We start from the raw sequence: 12,205 nt of genomic DNA on the forward strand, positions 1-12,205 counted from the left end.
ATCTGCACTGTAGTACTCCTGTTGGGGTTGTCATTGTTGGCTCTCAATTTCTAAGCATTTTATGGCCAATCCATCCTAACTGTCTACCATGCTTTTCCTGCCACAGGCACAGCGCAGTCATGTCACCACACACTTCTTGGCTGCCCACTGTTTCACAGTTCTTGACTGTGCTACTGATGCTGGGAAACACACTGAAATGCTTTTGTACACTCATGAAACAGCTCAGCAAATAGGGTTAATATATTGAAGAAGCTTGATGGCTACAAGCCAGGTTCAAAACAGCGCCACAGTTTTGCATCCAGAAAAAACAGGATAATTTTTGGATGGCTTTAAAAAAAAACAATTGCAATTACCTAATCATTTGGTGACTAGCAAGCCAGTTGCAGACCCCCCATAAAAAGGATAGTTTGTTTTCAATTCTAGTTAAGAGTACATCTATTTGTTTCCCTTACTATGTGTCTGTATAATCAGTCTGCTGCTGCCAAGGGGAAAAATTAACATCTTACCTCATGTAGTGATTTGCGGTGTATCCAGTGGGCATCATTTAGCTGTCCTCAAGAGTGAGATTTGACCATTCTCATAGTTCATAAAGGCAGACAATGTGATAGTCATATCTCACAATGTTGAACAATGTGTTGGTTGTTAATAAAGGTGTACTGTGGGACATTTATAGTTCATTATTTGGCAGTGTGGCTATTATAGTTCATAAGGTGAGATGTTGCAGAGATAAGATATTATAGGAGAGGATAATGTGGAGGCAGGGTACCATAAAAAGGTCACTGTTGGGGACATGTTATGTGCTGGGAGCTCAGTCAGGGGCAGTTATTTATTCAATGGCATTTTATGAGCTAATAGTTATAATCAGGGACTAGTGATTGGTGAACCTGAACAGTAAGGTTCGGGGTTCATACCTAACACCTATTGCACGGGCATGGACCCCGAACACTGACTTCTCCAGTAAGTTTGTGTTACTGGTCAGCTTTGGCACCCTGAACATCAGTTGTTTCCCACGCTGTCACTTGCATGACAGCGCGTGAAACATCGGCAGCTATGATTGACAATAAAAAGCATCTACAAGATGCCTATCGATAACTAACCCCATAGCCATATTGTAGTTAAAAAACACCCAGAATAAAGTCCATTATTTGAAATAAAAATCCACACCATTTTATAAATGTCTTTATAAATAACAAAGTTATTCTCACATTATGCTCATTCCATTGAAGCCCTTATCCCCTGTAAACAAAAACAGAAAATAATAAAGAACAAAAATACTTACGCCTAATCCACCGATGCCCTTTCCCCTGTAAAAAAAAGAAAAATAACAAACAACCATATTCCTCACCTGTGCGTAGTGTCCGAAGTGCAGCTGATGTAAGTCACTGACTGGTGTACAAACCAAAAGAGGCCATCTTTAAAATGAGAAAGAGTGCTGACATAAAATATCTGAGTAAATTTAGTGCATACATAAAGTGCAATGTGCAATAGCAAGGTATGATATGGAGAAAAATCCACAGATATAAGATAAGTAAATATGCACAAAAATACTAAATTCATATATGATTCTTTGGTACACTAAATGTTGTACATATACATGCATACATAGATGTGAAACAGCTTATTAGTGATGCAAAAAACAGTATAATACATATCAGAAGAAAATAATGCAATATATAAATAAAACTCAGTCACGATGAAGTTATGAAATCTTGAATATACTAGGGAAGGATCACAGTGCCAGTAATAGAAAGGTCTTCAAGACTGAAGAGAGGCTACTAAAACTAGAATAAGGCTATGTGCACACGTTGTGGATTAGGCTTAGGAATTTCTGGTGCGGATTCTGTCTCTCCTGGCAGAAAACGCACCTGCGGTTTTTTGTACGGTTCCGCAGCGGTTTTTTGTGCGGTTTTCTATAATGGAATGGGTACAAAAACGCTGCAGATTCACAAAAAAGAATTGACATGCCATTTCTTTAAAACCGCAGCATTTCCGCAGCGGATTTTCCGCAAAGTGTGCACAGCATTTTTTTTTTCTCATTGATTTACATTGTACTGTAAATCAATTGCTGATATGCAGCATTTCTGCACTGCAAAAAACGCTGCGGATCTGCAGAGAATCCGCAACGTGTGCACATACACTAAAAATAAAAGATAACCTACAATGAAAATCCAAAAACAGGAACAAAGACAAATTTCTCATTTGAACCAAAAGAGTTCCATACTGCCCAGGGTTGAAATCCATCGCTACGGATTCTTTTGCCTTGAAGTTTTTTTTCTTCAAGCAATAAAGTACCAATCTGGCTATAAATGACTTAGGGGCATGGTTTCAATCAACACAGATGCCAGACTAGATGCTATCTAGCTAAGACATAATTCTACTGAAAAACCAACATATATATTTTTTACTTTTTTATTAAGTGTGTATGTGTATTGTGAGGGGTTGACACGCTTAACTGCTTCTTCAGGTAGACACAGGAACACTTTGGTGCTGAAACACCTATTAGTTTATTTACTTCCGCAAACACTGAGGCAGGGTTCAGAAAAACAAAAACAGAGCCTTCGTTGGCTTAACGGAAAACAAAACAAATAAAGTATCACAGAGTCCTTTCTTTGCAGGTTCCAACCTGCAGTTAATCCGCACAGTTTTTAGCTCCTCCAGCAGCTATGTGGGAGTCCTGCTCTCCCTAGACACCACTGACTCTCATGGCCAGGTATTTAACAACCCATTTGATGATCTCATGACTTTGACATCACACAGGTCCTGTTAGGACTCTGCAGGTGGAGATAAGATGGACCCGCTCCTGCACACTCTATGGAGGTCCACTAAAACCAGCCCACAACATAGGTTATTAACCCTCTCAACATTTAGTGTGCTGGATGCACCCCTACCCACATTTAAAAAAAAAAACATTTTGTCAATATATGCAGTATGATTATGGTGATAACAAACATGTGTTGATTTTTTTAAACTCAATGTGGTGCCACCATTTTCTGAGATATATTTTGTTTTTATATTTTTGACTATTGAGAAATGTTAGGGCTTCTGAAAGAAGTACAATGTCAGGCTGCCTAACATGCTCACCGCCGCTGCCCTGGACCAACTTTCACCGTCATTGCACTGGTGCTCCTCTCACCACTATGGTAATAGATATCATCTCACCACTGCTGCCTGAACGTCCTATTACTGCCACTGCACTGAACCTCTTATCACTATGATTTCCTGAACATCCTCTCATTGTTGCTGTCTCAGACCTTGTGTCACTGGTGTTGCCTGGACCTCCTGTTATGGCTTGCTGCTAAACACTGCATGAGCGGTGACAGGAGGAATTGGTAGCTCAGCACAAAGCACTGGGCTAAAGTAAAATAGTGTCTGGCTCCCCCTCATAGCTGTGAAGTGAGCAGCCCAGGGGGCATGCATAGTCCACAGCTGAGGCAGCCATAGTAAATGAGATGTGGTCAGGCACTGACTGGCATTCTTGCATGGCTTGCAGCTGCCAAATAGTTGTGTAAAAGAGTGACGCTCAGACCCTTACACACCTGCAAACTGAAGAAAAAATAAATAAAAACAAAAAGCATAAATTGTGTTTTAAAGGTAAATGCTTATATAATTAATAAGTATTAATACAAAAATAATGATACACTTTCTTTAGGACAATTGGGCAATTATTGATAGAGAATTTAGATTGCGAGCCCAAATTGGGAACACAGCGATGATAATGTATGTAAAGCACTATATAAGCAAAACATAAATAAAATATAGTTTTTTTCTTATCCCCTCTTCTTACAAAAATATATTCTGTAGATACAATGAAACTGAATAAAAAAACTTGGTAAACTGTACAGTACCATTGCCATTTATTAACAGTCTTGATTTAAGAGATAAAAATGTTTGTAGCAATTTATACAGCAAAACTTTCTAAGCAAATTTAATACCACAATATTCTATGCCAAGAAAACTAAGCTCCACCCAATGAATCAATTCCCAATATTTTTCTAAAGTAAATATTATTCTTGTTTTTATAGTTTTGGTATATTTCTATGAAGCTTTTAGATTAAAAAGCTTATTAAAATATGCAATATCACAATGTCACATAAAATATTAAATATATAAATAATTGAAATATTTATTTAAATGACTGAAAGCTACTCCAAGAATCAGAGAAGCAGTGGAGTAATGCACATGCACTTTGGAATATCATGGTTTGCCCCCCAGCTGGATAATAGTCTTGTCAAACTCAACTTTTATGGAGGTGTCTATAGAAAAAGCTTGCTTTCTGACTCCGCATGGTAGGAAAGTGAGTTTTGTGATATTCTAAAATGATACAGGAAGCCTCCACATGACTACCTGCAGATTTCATTCTACAATACAAGCCCACAAAGCAACCATGGTTTCGAGTGGCAATATCCTGGGGCTTCTTTTTATTTCGACTGACTCTTCCTGTTAAGAATATGTCAGATCATGTTGCTGAAGTGATAACTATAGGTATTCTAAGAAGACCTTTAAAATGAAAGGGCTGAATTGTTATGTACGGCAGCTCTACCACAATGGAGAAAAAGAAGATTTGCAGTCATTGTAATTTCCCTGTCCTGGAAGTGCATTGTACTCAAAACAGTTTGATCTTTTTTCTGTTCTTCAAGATGCTAGTAATTTTAAAAGAACCTTTTTTCGGTCTGTTTTACAGCTAATAATTAAATAAATTAGCACAGTCCAAAAAGTAAAATAATAGGCAAAACGTCTATTGTAAATGTCTCCAAATACAACCTCGATGTAACTATAGAGGCATGACGATAAATTGCAACAAATATTGAATGATAAAAAATTGAATTTTTACTATAAACATAGAATAAAATAAATATAAATACAATGAATTCAAGCTAAAGAACATATGAGTAGTGCGGGAGCATCAGGACATGAAAAATATGTATGTATATTGGAAATTGTACTGCCTATAATGAAAGGAAAAAATCCCCCAAACAAAAAGAATTTGGCATAAAGTCAATTCTGATTCATGATTTACAAATAAAGTGCATAGTGCATAATGTGATGATTTACCATGAATTGTGCGTGGGTTTTAAATCAATCATAAAGGAAAATGTAAATATATCTTCCAAGTCACTACTCTAGTAACTGTGGTCTTTTTTGGTTCTTTCTCATTTTCAGATCCTCCACCAGAGGCCTGGCATTTTGAGGGTTCTGCACAGGATCTTAGTTGTTCCCAGCATTGCAATTTTCTGGACAGAGAGTTCAGACTTTGCTCCTGGGATCTGTTATAGCCATTTTCCCAACTTAGAGGTCACTGCTCCAAGTGCTCCTATCACCACTGGAATCACTGTTGCCTTCACCTTCCACATCTTCTCCAGTTCTCCTTTGAGGCCCTGGTCTTTCTCCAGCTTCTCATATTCATTCTTTCTGATGTTGCTGTCACTTGGCACTGTCACATCTATTATCATTGCTGTCTGCTGATTCTTGTCTACTAACACAATGTCTGGTTGGCTAGCCAATACCTACTTATCCATCTGGATCTTGAAGTCCCACAGGTTTTCCCTTTCATTCGCTACCACTTTCTCTGGGTTTTCCCACCTGGACTTAGGGGGACAACCCATATGATGTGCAGATGTTCCTGTATACAATTCTTGCTACTTGGTTCTGGCGTTCAGTATACGCTGTTTCTGCTTGCATTTTGCATTCTGTCACTGTCTCGGAGTCCAGCTTTCTCCAGCCATTGGTAGGATTTCTCCATGTTAGCAACCTCTATTATCTGTCGATGGTACATCCCATGCAGCGGCTTGTCTTGCCATGGCGCTTTATGTTCCTGCTAGTTCTTCCTGATCTGGTGTTGTTGCTGCCTTAGGCTTTCTCTAAGCATCTCATCGTTTGGTGACATTTTTCTGATTTATTCCTGGATACTCCTTGTTTCATCCGTGATGGTGACTTGGATGCCTAACAAGCCTCGACCACCCTCCTTTCTGTTGCTATACAATCTTTGGGTGCTAGACTTAGGGTGAAGACCTCCATGCATTGTGAGGAGATTTCTGGTCTTCACATCTGCAGCTTCCAGCTCTTCTTTAGGCCAGCACAGTATGCCAGCAGGGTATCACATAACAGGCAGGGCATATGTATTGATGACGTGGATTTTATTCTTCCCATTCAGCTGGCTCTTCAGGACATTTCTTACATTTGATGGTATTTGGATGTTGCTGCTTTCCTTGCATTCTCATCATGTTACCGTATCCCTGTGGGATGCCGAGGTACTTGTAGCATGTCTGAACATCTGTTATGTGCCCTGCTGGTAATTCCACTATATCAGTCTTGACTACCTAGCCTCTCTTGCGCTTCTCCAGTCCGAAGGACATCCCAATGTCTTCGCTGTAGATCCTTGTCATGTGAATCAATGAATTGATGTCTTGTTCATTTTTCGCATACAGCTTGATGTCATCCATGTTGAGGAGGTGGCTGATGGTGCTTCCACTCTTGAAGTTGTATCCATAGGCAGACTCAGTAATTATCTGACTGAGGGGGTTCAAGCCTAAGCAGAACAGCAATGGAGACAGTGCATGACCTTGGTATATGCCGCATGTGATGGTCACTTGTGCTAATTGCCTTGAGTCGACTTCCAATGTTGTTCTCCATAGCCACATTGTATTTCTGAGGAAGGTTTTTAACTTCTTGTTGACAATGTAGCGAGCCAAACATTCACAGATCCGTGCGTGTGGCATTGAGTCATAGGCTTTCCTGTTGTCAATCCAGGCATTGCTGAGATTGGTCTGTCTGGATCTTTATATATATACACTCACCGGCCACTTTATTAGGTACACCATGCTAGTAACGGGTTGGACCCCCTTTTGCCTTCAGAACTGCCTCAATTCGTGGCATAGATTCAACAAGGTGCTGGAAGCATTCCTCAGAGATTTTGGTCCATATTGACATGATGGCATCACACAGTTGCCGCAGATTTGTCAGCTGCACATCCCAAAGATGCTCCATACAAGGCAGGATGGATCCATGCTTTCATGTTGTTTACGCCAAATTCTGACCCTACCATCCGAATGTCGCAGCAGAAATCGAGACTCATCAGACCAAGCAACGTTTTTCCAATCTTCTACTGTCCAATTTCGATGAGCTTGTACAAATTGTAGCCTCAGTTTCCTGTTCTTAGCTGAAAGGAGTGGTACCCGGTGTGGTCTTCTGCTGCTGTAGCCCATCTGTCTCAAAGTTCGACGCACTGTGCATTCAGAGATGCTCTTAGGCCTACCTTGGTTGTAACGGGTGGCGATTTGAGTCACTGTTGCCTTTCTATCAGCTCGAACCAGTCTGCCCATTCTCCACTGACCTCTGGCATCAACAAGGCATTTCCGCCCACAGAACTGCCGCTCACTGGATTTTTTTTCTTTTTCGGACCATTCTCTGTAAACCCTAGAGATGGTTGTGCGTGAAAATCCCAGTAGATCAGCAGTTTCTGAAATACTCAGACCAGCCCTTCTGGCACCAACAACCATGCCACGTTCAAAGGCACTCAAATCACCTTTCTTCCCCATACTAATGCTCGGTTTGAACTGCAGGAGATTGTCTTGACCATGTCTACATGCCTAAATGCACTGAGTTGCCGCCATGTGATTGGCTGATTAGAAATTAAGTGTTAACAAGAAGTTGGACAGGTGTACCTAATAAAGTGGCCGGTGAGTGTATATATATATAATATATATATACATACAGATGACCGTTGGCAGTATTAACAGTGTAGATTTGATAAGAAACAAAACCTATTGCATTATTTGAGCTCCAGATGTGAGATCAATAAATGCATTCAAAATAAAAACAAACTGAAACTATAGGTCAAACAATGCCAGGAGCTGGTAAGTTAACTATTAGATGACAGAATTATATCCTCCTGTACAGTTTTTCTTCTATGGCTTAGTTCACATACATATGTTGAATCTGCTCCATTTAAGTTCCTGGTGCAACTTACCAGGTCACAACACAATACTGATATAAAACATACATCAATTGTTGAGATGATTGAACTCTGCAAATCAACCTAGAGTCAAATTTCACAAAATAATAGGAGAATTCAGACAAAAAAAATAAATTTCACACAATTTTTAAAAGATATTTCACACATTGCCAAAAATCGCATCAGACAAAGAGCATGCTCACATGATGTCAAGAATGGACAAGTGGGTGTCCTATAATTCCTTGCAGCAATTATATCACATACCATAATTAGTTGCACTGGACTATCATAGCAACTATAAAAGATTAGGCAATAAAAGAGGTAATTTTAAGGTTTTATGGATTAGAAATGAGTGCACAGCTCATCACTGCAGATTGAAATGGAAAGACCTATAACAAGTGTATGGTGTAATACTGCAGTGCTGAAGCACATTCAAAATGGGAGTGGTAGTCTCACTCTGAATAATAATTCATAGATTCAAGTGATGAGTGAGAAAAATATAGGAAAATGAGAAACAGAGTGCAGAGTCTGTGAGTGTGAATTGATTTACCATATATGCTCGAGTATAAGCTGAGTTTTTCAGCACATTTTTTTTGCTGAAAATGCCCCCCCCCTTGGTTTATACTCGATGGCGGTGTATAGAACACAGAGGGGCAGTGGTGAAGCTGCGGGTCACAGGAGGAAGGAACGGGCTGCTGCAGATAACTCTTGTGCCCGTTGCTAAAGAAGAAGGAATATTAACCGAACTGGCAATGAATATTCATTTTTCTGTAATAGCATGCAGTGTCAGATGCAGAAGCCAGCTCCTGCAGTTGCTGGGCGGTCACATGTGCTGCTAGTTAAGAGTAATGAATATTCACCTCTCTCCACTGCCATGGGCATGGAGAGAGGTGACTATTCAATACTCTTAAGTAGTGGCACACCTGAACGCCTGGTGTCTGAAACTGTGTGTGCTACTGAATAGTCACTGCACTTCCGGCATGGGGAGTGGAGAGCATTCTGGCTTGTGAGCAGCGCATGATGTCCCTTGCATGATGTCCATGCAAGCAGCTGTTAGCACCTGAACAAGATGCTGCAAGATAACGCAGGAAGGTAAATGTAATAGGGATGAGGAGCCATGCATACCAGGATAGGGATAAGGATCCTGTGCATACCAGGATAGGGATGAGGAGCCTGCACATACCAGGATGGGGATGAGAGGACGATGCACACCAGACTTATTCTCGAGTCAATAAGTTATCCCAGTTTCTTTAGGCAAAATTACGTACCTCGGCTTATACTCGGGCCAGCTTATACTCGAGTATATATGGTATGTGTGATATACTGTAATAACTGAGACATCACCCCCACCTTAATACAAAATACAGAGGATTGCCTATTCGCTGTTTCTAACATCATGTCATCCCTCTATCTGAAACTGAAACCTTCCACATTAGAACTTCTTGTATTTGACGCTTGCTGTCTTGTGGACGTATTTGACAAGAACATTCCTTTATTCACTATATTCAATCACTTTATTGCTATTGCCACTTAGCCATAAAAACAATTTTAGAATGCATCCTTTTATCATCTATGATACTGCAAAAACTCTGACTGTTGTTCTTATTCATTCTCGTCTGGACTACTGCAACTCTCTACTGATTGGTCTAACTCTTAAAAAAAACTCTCTCCTCTCCAATCCATCCCAAATGTGATAGAAAAAAAGCAGCTGACCGACAGCACAACAGATGAGCGGATGCACGTCCTAGTTCCACTGGACCCCCATGGAAAATGTACATACCAAATAGGAAAGAAAGGACAGCATCCAGTCCAGGTGAAAGTGTTCAAAGATGAATTCCTTTATTTGCCAAAGTGCAACGTTTCAACCCACATGGGTCTTTATCAAGCTTGATAAAGACCCATGTGGGTTGAAACGTTGCACTTTGGCAAATAAAGGAATTCATCTTTGAACACTTTCACCTGGACTGGATGCTGTCCTTTCTTTCCTATTTGGTATCCCAAATGTGATAGTCAGGGCTATGCTTATGTCCGGCTGTTACACCAGAGTCTACACCCCGTGACGTCTTTGCACTGGTTGCTCATTCACCTCAGAGTACAACATAAACTTATCAATCACACAGAGATCTCATCTGCCGAGATTTCAATTGCTCATGCACGGCCTCTGATGGCCATTTTTCCCAAGTCCACTGCACTGAAAAGCATGGAAAGAGGGGAGGCTCCAAGCTTTCACAAATTGTCAGCGGAGTTCCTGCATCTCTAAACACCACCTCCTACCAGCTTTGGGCCAGCATCATCTCCGGTGCATCTTATAATCTGCAAAATACAATATTTTTCCAGAATTCAATATGTGTGGATAAGCTATTTTTTAAGTTTATACGTGTGTCCAAAATGTATGGTAAATTAAATAGTGGCATTGGGAATAGACATAGAAACATGACATATAAAGACAAGCAAATGCTAAAAATGTTGGAGCTGCTTGCAGGAGCAGCACCACCGGCACTGATGGCACTAACCATCATGGCCAGAGTATTACTGAAAATAGTCACAATCACCCTCTTTTGGCTCTGGCAGGTGGATTAGTGGGGAGGAAATAAAGGCATCAAGGAATATATGGTACATCAATCAACTCAGTCACATGAGAATGATATTACCTTTAATGATGACACCGTCAAAGGTAATATCAGAGGCTAGCCTTCTGTACAGTTCATGTCCTTCCTAAACATCTAATATTTTACATAGCTGACTTTCAATTCCATCAATGGCATCTTTATACCTTTTGTTTCTTATTCACTTAACCCACAACATCCTAGAGGCTAAATAATATATTTCATAATTAAAACTTTTTTCAGCTGATCTCATGTTATGAGATAAAGAGTTAATATTTGTACTTGGATATCATGGAGTAGGATGAGATGTGTGTTGCTGGCTCTTCAAGCTGCGGTGATGGGGTAAGAGCACTGGCAGTGACAGAGGGACTTTGCATCAGGGGAAATTTACAGGTGGGAATCAGACTTGAGGCAATGTGCTCAGGACTAGTGTTGAGCGATACCGTCCGATACTTGAAAGTATCGGTATCGGAAAGTATCGGCCGATACCGGCAAAGTATCGGATCTAATCCGATACCGATACCCGATACCAATACAAGTCAATGGGACTCATGTATCGGACGGTATCCCTGATGGTTCCCAGGGTCTGAAGGAGAGGAAACTCTCCTTCAGGCCTGGGAACCATATTAATGTGTAAAATAAAGAATTAAAATAAAAAATATTGCTATACTCACCTCTCCGACGCAGCCTGCACCTTACCGAGGGAACCGGCAGCCTTCTTTGCTTAAAATGCGCGCTTTTCCTTCCTTCCGTGACGTCACGGCTTCTGATTGGTCGCGTGCCGCCCATGTGGCCGCGACGCGACCAATCACAGCAAGCCGTGACGTAATTTTCAGGTCCTTCTAGGCATTCAGTATTTTAAAATTACGTTCCGGCTTTGTGATTGGTCGCGTCGCGGTCACATGGGCGACGCGACCAATCACAAGCCGTGACGTCACGGGAGGCAGGAGACGTGCGCATTTTTAAAATTACGTCACGGCTTGTGATTGGTTGCGTGCCGCCCATGTGACCGCGACGCGACCAATCACAGCAAGCCGTGACGTAATTTCAGGTCCTGATGCCTATTTCTGCATTGAGGACCTGAAATTACGTCACGGCTTGCTGTGATTGGTCGCGTCGCGGTCACATGGGCGGCACGCAACCAATCACAAGCCACGACGTAATTTTAAAAATGTGCGCGTTTCCTGCCTCCCGTGACGTTACGCCTTGTGATTGGTCGCGTCGCCCATGTGACCACGACGCGACCAATCACAAAGCCGGAACGTAATTTTAAAATACTGAATGCCTAGAAGGACCTGAAAATTACGTCACGGCTTGCTGTGATTGGTCGCGTCGCGGCCACATGGGCGGCACGCGACCAATCAGAAGCCGTGACGTCACGGAAGGAAGGAAAAGCGCGCATTTTAAGCAAAGAAGGCTCTCGGTTCCCTCGGTGAGGTCCAGGCTGCGTCGGAGAGGTGAGTATAGCAATATTTTTTATTTTAATTCTTTATTTTACACATTAATGTTGTATTTTACACATTAATGTTGTTTCGATACCGATACCCGATACCACAAAAGTATCGGATCTCGGTATCGGAATTCCGATACAGCAAATATCGGCCGATACCCGATACTTGCGGTATCGGAATGCTCAACACTACTCAGT

This window comes from Ranitomeya variabilis, chromosome 2, assembly GCF_051348905.1.
Source record: "Ranitomeya variabilis isolate aRanVar5 chromosome 2, aRanVar5.hap1, whole genome shotgun sequence".
Classification (NCBI taxonomy): Eukaryota; Metazoa; Chordata; class Amphibia; order Anura; family Dendrobatidae; genus Ranitomeya; species Ranitomeya variabilis.